The sequence below is a fragment of the Syzygium oleosum genome, unplaced genomic scaffold, assembly GCF_021117445.2.
Source record: "Syzygium oleosum isolate NSW1041296 unplaced genomic scaffold, Sole_v2.1 Sole_v2.38, whole genome shotgun sequence".
In the NCBI taxonomy this organism is placed as follows: domain Eukaryota; kingdom Viridiplantae; phylum Streptophyta; class Magnoliopsida; order Myrtales; family Myrtaceae; genus Syzygium; species Syzygium oleosum.
In genome coordinates, this window is record NW_026607522.1 from 867,888 (window position 1) to 880,356 (window position 12,469).

A 12,469-nucleotide genomic window follows, 5' to 3' on the forward strand; every position below is an offset into this window, starting at 1 on the left:
ATCCGATCTCTGGCCACTAAAAGCCTCGGATCGCGCCGTTGCGACCACTTCATCGGACCAATCAAGCACTTCTTTGCAAGCAAGAGAGTCGCAATCCATCTTCTTGATGCAGGTGTTATTTCCAACCATCGCCAAGGCCTTGGCAACCCCCACTGGCCCTCTCCGGTGATGGTGGGGTGGTGGCGCCCACCGGTGAGGGGTTGCAATTGTGTTTTTTATTTTTTTATAATATTAATTTAATTAATATTTGGAGTAAAAACCTATGATAATCTTATAGTTCATACTTTAGCTAATTTATCGCCACGTAGAAGAGAAAAAATAATAAGAAAAATACATCAGAATTTTTCGTTAGTCAAATCGAACGGAATTAACGGAAGTTTTTAATTATATCAATTTGAAAATTTTTACGACTTGATTGTATCTTTTGAAGGACTCAATTATACTTTCGTAACAAGTTTTAGAATCCGAAAGAGTACTTAATAAAGTTCAGTTGATGAGTTCTTTTCACGAGGACGGTCTAGCCGTTGGGCTTGAGGCCCGTTGAGTGAGCGGGCCATATTGATTGCCTCACTCATCCCCTATTCAAATGCATCAATGGACGCCCCAAAAGAAATCCCATACATCCCCGTAACCATATTTTTATAGAACATGTAAATAAAAATAAGAAACAACCAATAGTTTTAGACCCGCCTATACCTACCATTAGGTGAGACTGTGACATGAAATTTACTATTTTTTTCTTTATTTATACATAATATAAATGTCTGATCGGTGGTGGGTATAAGAGCTAAGATAGATACTTCGATGCTAACAATTGTTTAAATATCAAATGTAAACTAAAGTCTTGATGCTTGTCTAAAATATGATCAGGTGTTGTCGCTCCATGGAGAGAGATTGGGAAATTTAACTAGAAAAAGAGATAGTAAATTTTAAAAAATTTCTAATTTCGCCATAAATTTTTTTTAACTTGATCGCATGGCCGATTAACCCGGATCAGCCATGTTGTCGGCCCATCCCTGGACCGACTTAGGCTCCGGCGAAAATGGGATGAGTGAGAATAGAGAAAGAGATAAGGAGGAGGAAAGGAGAAAAGGGGAAAAGAATATGCATATAGGGGACCTTATGAAAAAAAAAAGTTATGAAATAGAGAAAGCAAGAAGGAGAAAAAGGAGGGAAAGAAGAAAAAAGAATGGGAGAGGATTGACTTTGTCTTCCTCCTTACCAATCAAAACTTGACTAATGTAAAAACAAAGAGTGAAGCTTTGGAAAAAGAAGACTAGTAAGTCATACACCTTTTTATTTTATTTTTTGCTTCCCTAAAGAGTGTCTAGAGTTAATAAAAAGGGAAAATAACATCAGTAATTTTAAATTTTGATCTAAAGTTCATTGTCATCATTTAACCTTTAATTCGTTAGATGTGCCCCTTAAACTATTTCTGAATATTCAACGTAGTCGTTTTATCTAATCAAATAATGGAGAATGTTACTACACGTCCTAAATCATTGCGAAATGTTCAATAAGGCCACACATCTTTTCATGCGCCACTATTACTGGACAAGCCAATGCAAATGGGAAGCTATATATCATAAATATACCTAATCCCAAACTCATAAACTATCAAAGTATTATTGAAATATTGCCCCACATCGTTTGATAACAGATCTTTTATGTTTTTTATATTCATATGGTCTCCTTCTACCTATCAACTTGCACTTTTGGGTTGGACTTTCCTTTCGAGTATATGTATCATGCCCCATCAATCAAATTCCACGCGAGAGCGGGTGTATATCGCTTGACAATGGGCCACGTGTGGTCTTTATACTCACGTGATCTTCTATCTATAAATTTAAGTTTTTGAATTAGATTTTCCTAACAAATATCCTCAAATCAAAGATGGACTAAAAAATCATTACTTATAAATCAAATCTTGAATCACTCGTTTTTCAGCAAATGGTACACTTAGATTTCACCCGTCACTAAATTGTAATTTGTTAGAGTTTTTTATTCCGTTCCAAAAGAGTGATTGACCGTCCACGGGGTATTCGAGCGAAGCCTTGAGTCAAATCGTCAAAACCAAGAAACGTCGACGAATGTGCAAATTTCACAACCCATGATGAGATCAAACTTGTGTCATTGACCAAATTCTTGCCACGAGAAGCTAGGGTAAGGTACTATCTGTAATGTGACTAAAGATTGGTTGTTGAAAGACTAGATTGTGCCCCCGGATGGGCCAAACCAAATTATGTCGACATCCCACAATAAAATAAACTTTGATGGCAAACGGTGATTGGCTACAATGACATCGTTGAATTGACAAGTTCATGATTTTAAAATTTTTACATATGAAATTCACCCAAAAACAAAGAAAATTCGAACACCTAAATAAACAATTTTCCCATTTACCTTACCCGCTTGCGTATTGTTTGGATCTCGCACCCTGCATCACCTGAACAAGGGTGCGTTTTGCTTTTTTTTTTTCCACATTAGTATCTAGGGAAAATTTGCAAAAATAATTATCAACATATTGCAATTGTGTTAATTCAATCTTAAATCTTTTTTTGTACCAATTGAGTCCTAAACTTTTTGCATTTGTGCCAATTCAATACATTCGGCCAATTTTGGCCTATCGGTACTGACGTTGACAATTTTAATAATTTTTTTTCCAAATTACTTATATATTGTCCTTTTTTTCTTTTCTTTCATTCTCTTTCTTTTTTTTTCTTCTTCCCTTCCTTCTACCCTCAGCCGGTCGCCGAGGCTCGGCGATTGGCCAGAGCAAGGGCCGGCAAGTAAGATAAATACAAAAGTTTTATGATTAAATTGGCACAAATGAAAAAGGTTTAGGACTCAATTAGCAAAAAAAAAAAGATTTAGAATTGAATTGGCACGATTGCAATAATTTATGACTTTTTGGTAATTCTCCCTCAGCGTCTATCATGCCATGTAAGACGGTCGGCGTCCACATCATCAATTTCGATAAAAACTGACTGGAATAACTACGTTGGCAATCGTCAAAATGCTTAAAACTAAATTGGCAAAATTGAAATGTATTAAATTAAATTGGCCGCCATACAATAGCTTTAGAATTTTTGGAACAAATTTCCCGATCAAAGTGTGAAACTGTGTGAGAACTTGCATTTTTTAGCAAACCCGAATGCTATAGAGGATGCTTGATCTAGTGATAAAGGTTTGAAACCTAGAGTGACACAAACATTTCTAAAAAGTAAAAGGTAACAAAGAATATAAACTTTAACCTTTTTCCTTTGATAAGTTGAGATGTTCTCTTTCTAGGAGGATGTTTCCACTACCCCTTCCCAAGGGAGCACATTTTTTATAAAAGATGCAATGAGATTGGAGAGAGGAGACAAAGGAGCATTATTGCTTCCTTGCAATTTGGTTCATGTAGGGAAAAAAAAAGGTTCTTTGACCCCACTTTTTTTGCTTTTAAGTCTCCAAGATTTGTTCCCTCTTTCTCTTTATTTTCCTTCCTTTTTTTTAGTGGGAAATCATTGAGGACTGAGTGGGGACTGAGGAGTGAGTACATCAAGGTCCACTCCTTCAATGTTTTTTTTTCTTAATTTCACTAAATGATTGCAAGTTTTGATTAAATTAAGAATCAAGGAAGGGATTGATTGCCCAAGTTAAGATGAGCTGGAGGCGTAAGTCTTGGTCCTTGTCTCCAAGTTGGAGGGTGATGAGAAGTGCTGAGTGGATTCCTTGGCATCGGAATATTCTATTGAACTGGCCTGAATTTAAACTAAAGAAAAAGAGGAAAAAAAAAGTAGATAATGGAGAAGGAAAGGCAAATAAAAGAAACCCACATAAAGAAAAGAAAGGGATGCTTATTTAGAGCATTTGGGATTTGAAGAGAAAATATGATGTTTGTCATAAATATGGAAAATTATTAAAATTGTATTCTAGTACAGATGATAACTAGGGATACAATTGAGGTGGTTTCCTTGTTTATTTCAGAAATGCAATGGCCACCAATAGGTTTCATTCCTTTGTTGTTAGGGGATCAGATTGTATCATGTCTTATTAGGAGATTAATGATATAATTTCAGGCACCGCTTATTTTCTTACCAAAAAGAAAAAAGAAATGCAATGGCCAATGTGAGAGAGGGCATCCCAAAGATCGTCTCGGTAGATAGACTAATCGAGGTGCGCGAAAATTGACTTGGGCATTTCCTCTAATTGCTAGTCCACCAAAAAAGAAGTAATTACTTGTTTTCTTGTGCTTAGAGATGCATTAATTGGTTTGAAGGGCATATGTTAATTCATATAATTCATCATTTAAATTAGAATATGCCATTTCATAAACTCTCACTCTGAGACCGGAGTTTTATATATATATAGCGCTGAAATGCATAACAAATTCTTCGATTTGGTGCATCCTTATGTGTGGATTCGGTATCATCGTACTATTCTATTTCTTACAATATTTATTCAATATTATATAATTAACATTGTTTGATATTTATGTCGCCATTCAAGCAGCATAAATCAGACGACAGAATCTTTTTTAATAAATCAATGCAGGATTGGTATTGGCTTATGTGATTATTTATTGTGGAGACAGAGTCGTGCTCAATAATTAATCACTTTTAAAAAAGCGAGATTAGCTTTATTTGAGTATCTAAAAATAATTATAAAAAAAAAAAGGCTAGTGGGGGTTCGGTAATCATTCCAAGGAACAGGTGGAGTGTAAGGGTGTGACTTTCAATTTCATAACTCAAAAATACGAACACAACTTCTTCTTTATTCCCCTGTAAGGTGATAGGCCGTGCACGATCCATTGGACATGATACATGTGCACTTGTCTGATTGCCCAATGTAAATTAATTCATTAGTTGCTCATTTAGACCTAGAAGACACTTATATCACGTAGACCTAAAGGCACGTGACAAACAATTATTACAAGAGAATCGGTTAAATTAAAGCGAATGCATTTTAATATTGTATGGATCATATAAGCCTCAAGTATAGTATAGCAAATTTGAGGGTGAACACCAAGTTTACAAGTTCTCTTTGTAAAAAAACTAGTTTGTTCGCATGCGCTACGTGCATCTTGAATTCGTGATAGATTTGGATATTTTTTAAACGATAATATGGATAAGTATTTCAAATGTTGGGATAAGTGCTCTACAAATATGAAACCACGAGACATCGAATATTAATTGTGAAAATTTTCCAATTCAGTTCCAAACTTATTATGCGGATATCAATTCAATCCTAAACTTTTCAATTTTGCCAATGTAATCATAAACATTTACACGTGATTTAATGTAGTCTTTCCGGCCAATTACCAACATGGCAATCCACAAATTGCCCATGTCAACAATGATTAGATGCTACGTCAGCAATTTTCAATAGCAATTGGTTGAAAGGACTATATTGGAATTTTATGCAAAGGTTTAGAACTGCATAGGCAAAATTGAAAAATTTATAACTGAATTGGTATTCGTACAATAGATTTAGAATTTATTAGGTAATTATTTCAATTTTAATTATTAATACACAAAAAAAATTCAGTTCTTATACACGCAACAATTATCATAATTAACAGGTCAATATTAACGGTGACAGATGTGAAATGTATAGAAAAAAGGTTACGCAAACATGTGTGCCTTGGTCCTGAGCAAGATCTTAAAATACTTCATCTGAACTCTGGGACATTAAACAGGGGGGTATTCCTAGGCTGAGGGAAAAAAAAAACTATCCCTCAATTAGAAGGGCTAGGCGTACGATCACCGGCATGTTAAAATAAGGAACGCAATTCTGTCAACCCGTCAAGCGTATACACCTGGACAGATGGGGCAATCCCAATCGAAAGTTAGGCTTAACTTGCTTTGATGAGATACCCTCGGTAATCACCATCAAGGATTCAAGACAGGCCCTCAATAATTAACAGGTCAATATTAACGGTGACAGACGTGAAATGTATAGAAAAAAGGTTACATAGACATGTGTGCCCAAAATGAAACTCGATCTAAGATAAAAATTTCACTTGTTAGTCATCGCAAAGCCATCTTACTTTATTCCCGGCATAACGATAGCTTCCAAAAAAAAACATAATTGACATTTTTTTGGCCAAAAAAAAAACAAACTATTGAAATTTTCTTTTGCCCAAAAAGAATATATTGACGTTGACCCAGTTGTCAAGAAGGCTATCTTCCACGTCAGCTCTTGTCCACATTTCTCCTTGTACACACACCTTTACTTTCACCCAATATTTCTATGCTTTCTCCGAAATTCGCTAAATGGTGACCAACCGTAGAATATATAGTAGGCCAAAACGATAACCACAACCACGAAACTTCAATTTGACATTAAAATCATTTTTTTGTGAAAATGACATAATTTTTTTTTCCTCTTTTGAAGTTGGGTTTGCAAGAAATAATGATGTGGACCTGTGGTGACAAATGTCCCTCGAAACGTCAAATCACTTTTATGCTAAACAATTGCTACATAGCTTGAGTGACCTATCAATGGTTGGTCATGGTAATTTGGATGAGATCAAGGATCAACCCTCTTGATTTTTATTGTCATTTTTATCAGTATTAAGCTTATTATCCATCCCCATTTTTTCGTGACAAAAAAAAGAAGAAAAATCACCACTCTTGATTGTCCAAATTCGAATGGTCAATGATATGTGTGTGTCATCCTTTGCATGAACAACAGAAAAAATTTTGAATCTAACATCACCGATTGGCTCTACTGTTAAGGAAAATATTTACATTGGCGAATTTACCTATATTGGGAAAATCATCCAAAAAAATCTTAAACCTATTACACTTTTATCAATTCAGTCCTAAATCTTTCGATTGTACCAATTAAATATTAAACCTATTAAAAATTGGCCAATATAGTATATCCAGCTAATTTTGACTAGAAATCACTGACATGAACGCATGACATTCTACATGGCACGACAAGAGCTGACGTGTACAAAATTTATTAATTTTTTTTCCTAATTTTCAATTATTTTTATATTTTAATTTCTTTTTTCTTTTCCTTTCCTTTTCTTTTTGTTTCCTCCTTCCTCCTCCACCAGTCACCTAGCCTCGACGATGGCCGACGACCAGCCAAAGTCTACAACCGGCAAGGTCAAGCCTCGTCCAAAGCTAGCACAATTAAGCATACAACATCTCTATGACGAAAAAAAAAGCATACAATATCTCTATCGAACTTTTTATTGTTGAAAAATTTGCGCATTGTATAAATCACTTTTGGTACATTTGGGGGGATGAATAGGATGGGACAAGACGCCGCACATGGTTATGTGGGAGGACAGGAAGGCAAAATCTGTCGCGCGAGGCAGAGATGGGATACAAAGTCGGGGGTGTAGGGGTGGGGAATAGCGATCCCTTGTCGACCCAGCTCCATTGCCAGGCATCGGAGATTGGTGATGACGGCAACGCGAGGAGCAATGGTGGCCTAGCCTAATAAAAGGCAGTGAGGATTAGATATTTTGATCTAGAGATTTTTCAGTGACGTGACGAAGTAAGTATTATAATAAGAGGATTTTTTAGGGAAAAGAGGCGCGGACTTTGCGGAATAAAGCTTGAACATCATCAATCGATCTCATGTGCAAATTTGGTATCTACCTCGAAATTTTAGAGTACGATGAACTCGTGATTTCGTAATTAGAAGGTGCAGTACTAAGGGAGAATTTATTTATTATTATTATTTTTTAATTAGTTTCGCTTAGCAACAATTGTCATAAAATAAACACGACGTACGACGGAAAACTACCAAAAAAAAAAAGAGCAAATGAATTCTTTGACGGAGTGGGGCACACGCGCACGCCAAGGACGACCTCGTCAACGTCGACCCCAACCGATGTTTCATACGAAGCAGCCTAGCTGGCATCGGTGGGCCCCCCCGGCCCACGACCCCCCACCACCTCCTCCATTATTTCCCCCCGCGGACACGTCATCGAAACGACAAAAGAACCCACCAAAACGCCGTCCACCGGATTTGAGAAAAGACGTTTCGTAGTTTCGGGAGTTTTCCAGGTGGGACGGGATGGCACGCGCCCTCTTCTTCCGGTGCCTTTCGTGGCCTCCTGCTTGGTGATTTCCTTTCCATCAAAATCAAGCCATCCAGCGAGATCACTTTCCAAAACCAGCCCCTTCACAAAATAAATTTCTACCATTATTTATTTTAAGCAATATAAATAATTATTTTTTAAAAAATATATTTTTTAAATTATTCTTTTTTGCGAAACAAATGAAGCCCAAATGACTTATTTTGATTATCAAAGTGAAAAGATGATCGTGTGATTCGTTTGAAGTCATTTTGCACTTATAATTAGGGGTGACCATGACTTCAAGATAGAATTGAGAACTAGACCGGGTCCCTTGGTTCCAAGTTATAGGGTATGCTCGGTAGTTTCTAGATTCTAAAAATTAGGAAACCGGTTCAGGTTCTACCTGAAATCTAGAATAAGCCTTTTCTTGTTTTGTCTTCGCGCAATCCTGGGCTATTTCATGGCATCTGATGATAAGTGTGTAATTTGACACAACTAGCTGAGCTTCCATTTTCGGTGAATCAATAACCGAGAATTTAATTTTGTTAATGTTTCATATTCTTCGTGTGTTTAAATATAAGTTGTGGTCAGTAAATTGTAGCAAAAATGGTGGTCATTAGAAATGATGATTTATTACAATCGTTTAATTAAAAATATATGTAGAACTTGAGTAGATCCTGAAAATCGTGACAGGATAGGTTTCAGGTCACAGACTGTGCATGATAGATTTAAGGTTTCAAAATTTTGAGTACCGATCGGATTAATAAGTTTCAGATTTCAAGTGAGACATGGATCAATTTTGAAATCGCTCATCCTTTATTATAATTATGTTTTTTTCTTAATATATGGGACTTACGTTTTTATTCGATGTCCGCCTCGAATCTCTTGAATAGGCGTTCGTTGCCAATCATGTCAATAATTTCGATATATTTTTACCAAGAAATTAAATTGCCGTCGTTGAATGGGGAAAAGAACAGATAGATTTTACCTGTCGATTTTTATAAACTTTTTTATTTCATTTTCTTTTCTGGAACGACCGTAAGAGTAGGAGGGCCCCACTTGTCACGGTGACGTCGCAAAACGACACAGGATGTTGCAGCAACGTAGAAATCGTTCATACGCGCACAGACGCGGAACGGCGACTCGTGGGGCAAAACGACAGGACGCTGCCACGTCACCGAAAGGAAAACGAAGAAGGAAAAAAAAAACAGTGGGGACTTCACAGCATTCATACGTCACGCGGGGGTGGGCCCCACCCCGTGTCCTGGTCACCGCCACCTGTCCCCGGCTCCCAGTCTTGACTCCAACTCTCGAGCATTTATTTCGTGCACTGAGTACACGTGATCTCGAATCACGCTAACCGTTGGATTAGCTGAACTCCGCGTGGCGCTCACCTCATCTAACGGTGAAAGTATAGTGAGCTCACGTCTAACGGATCTATCGAAACATTCTTTTCTACTCTCTCCGCTAGCTGTTCCTTTTTTTTTTTTTTTGGCTCCTTCTAAGATCACTGAACAATAGTTATAAATATTTTAGGATGTGATTTGATTCAAGTTCCAAACGACACGTGTCTGTTAATAATGAATCGTAAGCGTATCTATCGATTCACCGCCAAATCTACCGGCTTGATGCGTATCTATCGATTTAATGCAAAATTTTAAATTTCATATTAGGTACAGAGTTTGATAAAAAAAAAAATCAGATACGGTACTAACACGCTCTCTTGATGTTTAAACGTTGCAGCTTTTTTTATGGAGAATAGTATTCTACAATATTTTGCGTTTTGCTAATTTGCTAAACATGTACTCTGATATCAATACATCTTTGCAGTCGATCGTGAATTTCGGTCAAAACTTGTTATTTTGCATTTTTTCTACTTACTCTATATGTTTTTATGTTAAGAAAAGCGAACGTTAGTTATTTTAGCGTACCTTATCATTCAATTTTATCCTTGGTTTACTACTCGTGAATTTGAGATTTCAATTCATGATTCCTACATGTTGACTACCAAAAAATAACAAGCTTTTGATTATTAGTCGACGAAAGTAGAGTTTGGTCATTTAGGAACAGAATTATCATCATTTTTTTAGTTATTAATCGATGAAAGCAGAGTTTGGTCATTTAGTATTAATCTTATTATTCATCCCCATTTTTTCGTGACAAAAAGAAAAAAGAAAAATCACCACTCTTGATTGTCCAAATTCAAATGGTCAATGATATGTGCCATCCTTTGCACAAAAAAGAGAAGAAATTTTGAATCTAACGTCATAGATTGGCCTTATAGTTAAGGAAAAGATTTGCATTGGTGAATTTACCTATAGTATGGCTTGAATCCCCACATCATAGTGCAAATTATTTTATATTTGGGTTGAGCTTTGATAGTATAACATGTTTTCTTTTTAAAGGAATCGATAGCGAAACTTTTACTATGTCGCCATTCAAGCAGCATAAATCAGACGACAGAATCTTTTTTAATAAATCAATGCAGGATTGGTATTTGCTTATGTGATTATTTATTATGGAGACCGAGTTGTGTTCAATAATTAATCACTTTAAAAAAAGCGAGATTAGCTTTATTTTAGTATCTAAAAATAATTTAAAAAAAAAAAAAGGCTAGTGGGGGTTTGGTAATCATTCCGAGGAACGGGTGGAATGTAAGGGTGTGACTTTCAATTTCATAACTTAAAAATCACGAACACAACTTCTTCTTTATTCCCCTAGTCGACCTCATTGTTAGGTGATATAGGTCGTGCACGATCCATTCGACATGATACATGTGCACTTGTCTGATTGTCCAATGTAAATTAATTCATTAGTTTCTCATTTAGACCTAGAAGACACTTGTATCACCTAGACCTGAAGGCACGTGATAAACAATTATTACAAGAGAAGCGGTTAAATTAAAGCGAATACATTTTAATATTGTATGAATCATATAAGCCTTAAGTATAGTGTAGCAAATTTGAGGGTGAACACCAAGTTTAAAAGCTCTCTTTATAAAAAAACTAGTTTGTTCGCATGCGCTACGTGCATCCTGAATTCGAGATAGATTTGGATATTTTTAAAACGATAATTTGGATATGTATTTCAAATGTTGGGATAAGTGCTCTACAAATATGAAACCACGAGACATCGAATATTAATTGCGAAAATTACCCAATTTAGTTCTAAACTTATTGTGTGGATATCAATTCAATCATAAACATTTTAATTTTGCCAATATAGTCATAAACTTTTGCACGTAATTTAATGTAGTTCTTCCGGCCAATCACTGACATGGCGATCCACAAATTGTCCATATCAGCATGCCATGTAGGATGGCCGACGATGACTAGATTCTATGTCAGCAATTTCTAATAGCAATTGGTTGAAAGGACTATATTGAAATTTCACACAAAGGTTTAGAACTACAAAGGAAAAATTAAAAAGTTTATGACTGAATTGGTATTCGTACAATAGATTTAGAATTTATTGGGTAATTATTTCAATTTAAATTATTAATACACAAAAAAAATTCATTTCTTATACACGTAACAACTATCATAATTAATGGGTCAATATTAATGGTGACGGATGTGAAATGTGTAGAAAAAAGGTTACACAAACATGTGTGCCTTGGTCCTGAGCAATATCTTAAAAAGTTTCGTCTGAACTCTGAAACGTTAAACAAAGGGATATTCCCTGGGGCGAGGGAAGAAAAAATTTCTCCTAATTAGGGGAACTGGGCATGCAATCACCGACACGTTAAACTAAGGAACGCAATCCTATCAGCCAGTCAAGTGTATAACCTGGACAGGCGGGGCGGCCCTAATCGAAAACTTAGGCTTCCCCTGCTTTGGTGAGGTACCCTCGGTAACCGCCACCAAAGATTCAAGGTAGGCCCCTGGTAATTAACAGGTCAATATTAACGGTGACGGATGTGAAATGTATAGAAAAAAGGTTACACAAACGTGTGTGCCCAAAATGAAACTCAATCTAAGTTAACAATTTCACCTCGATTAATAGGTTTCATTCCTTTGTTGTTAGGGGATCGGATTGCATCATGTCTTATTAGGATATTAATGATATAATTTCAGGCACTGCTTATTTTCTTACCAAAAAGAAAAAAGAAATGCAATGGCCGATCTGAGAGAGGGCGTCCCTAAGATTGTCTCGGTAGATAGACTAATCGAGGTGCGCAAATTGACTCGGACATTTCCTCTAATTGCTAGACCACCAAAAAAGAAGTAATTACTTGTTTTCTTGTGCTTAGAGATGCATTAATTGGTTTGAAGGGCATATGTTAATTCTTATAATTCATCATTTAAATTAGAATATGCCATTTCATAAACTCTCACTTTGAGACCGGAGTTTTATACATATATATAGTGCTGAAATGCATAACAAATTCTTTGATTTGGTGCATCCTTATGTGTGGATTCGGTATTATCGTACCAT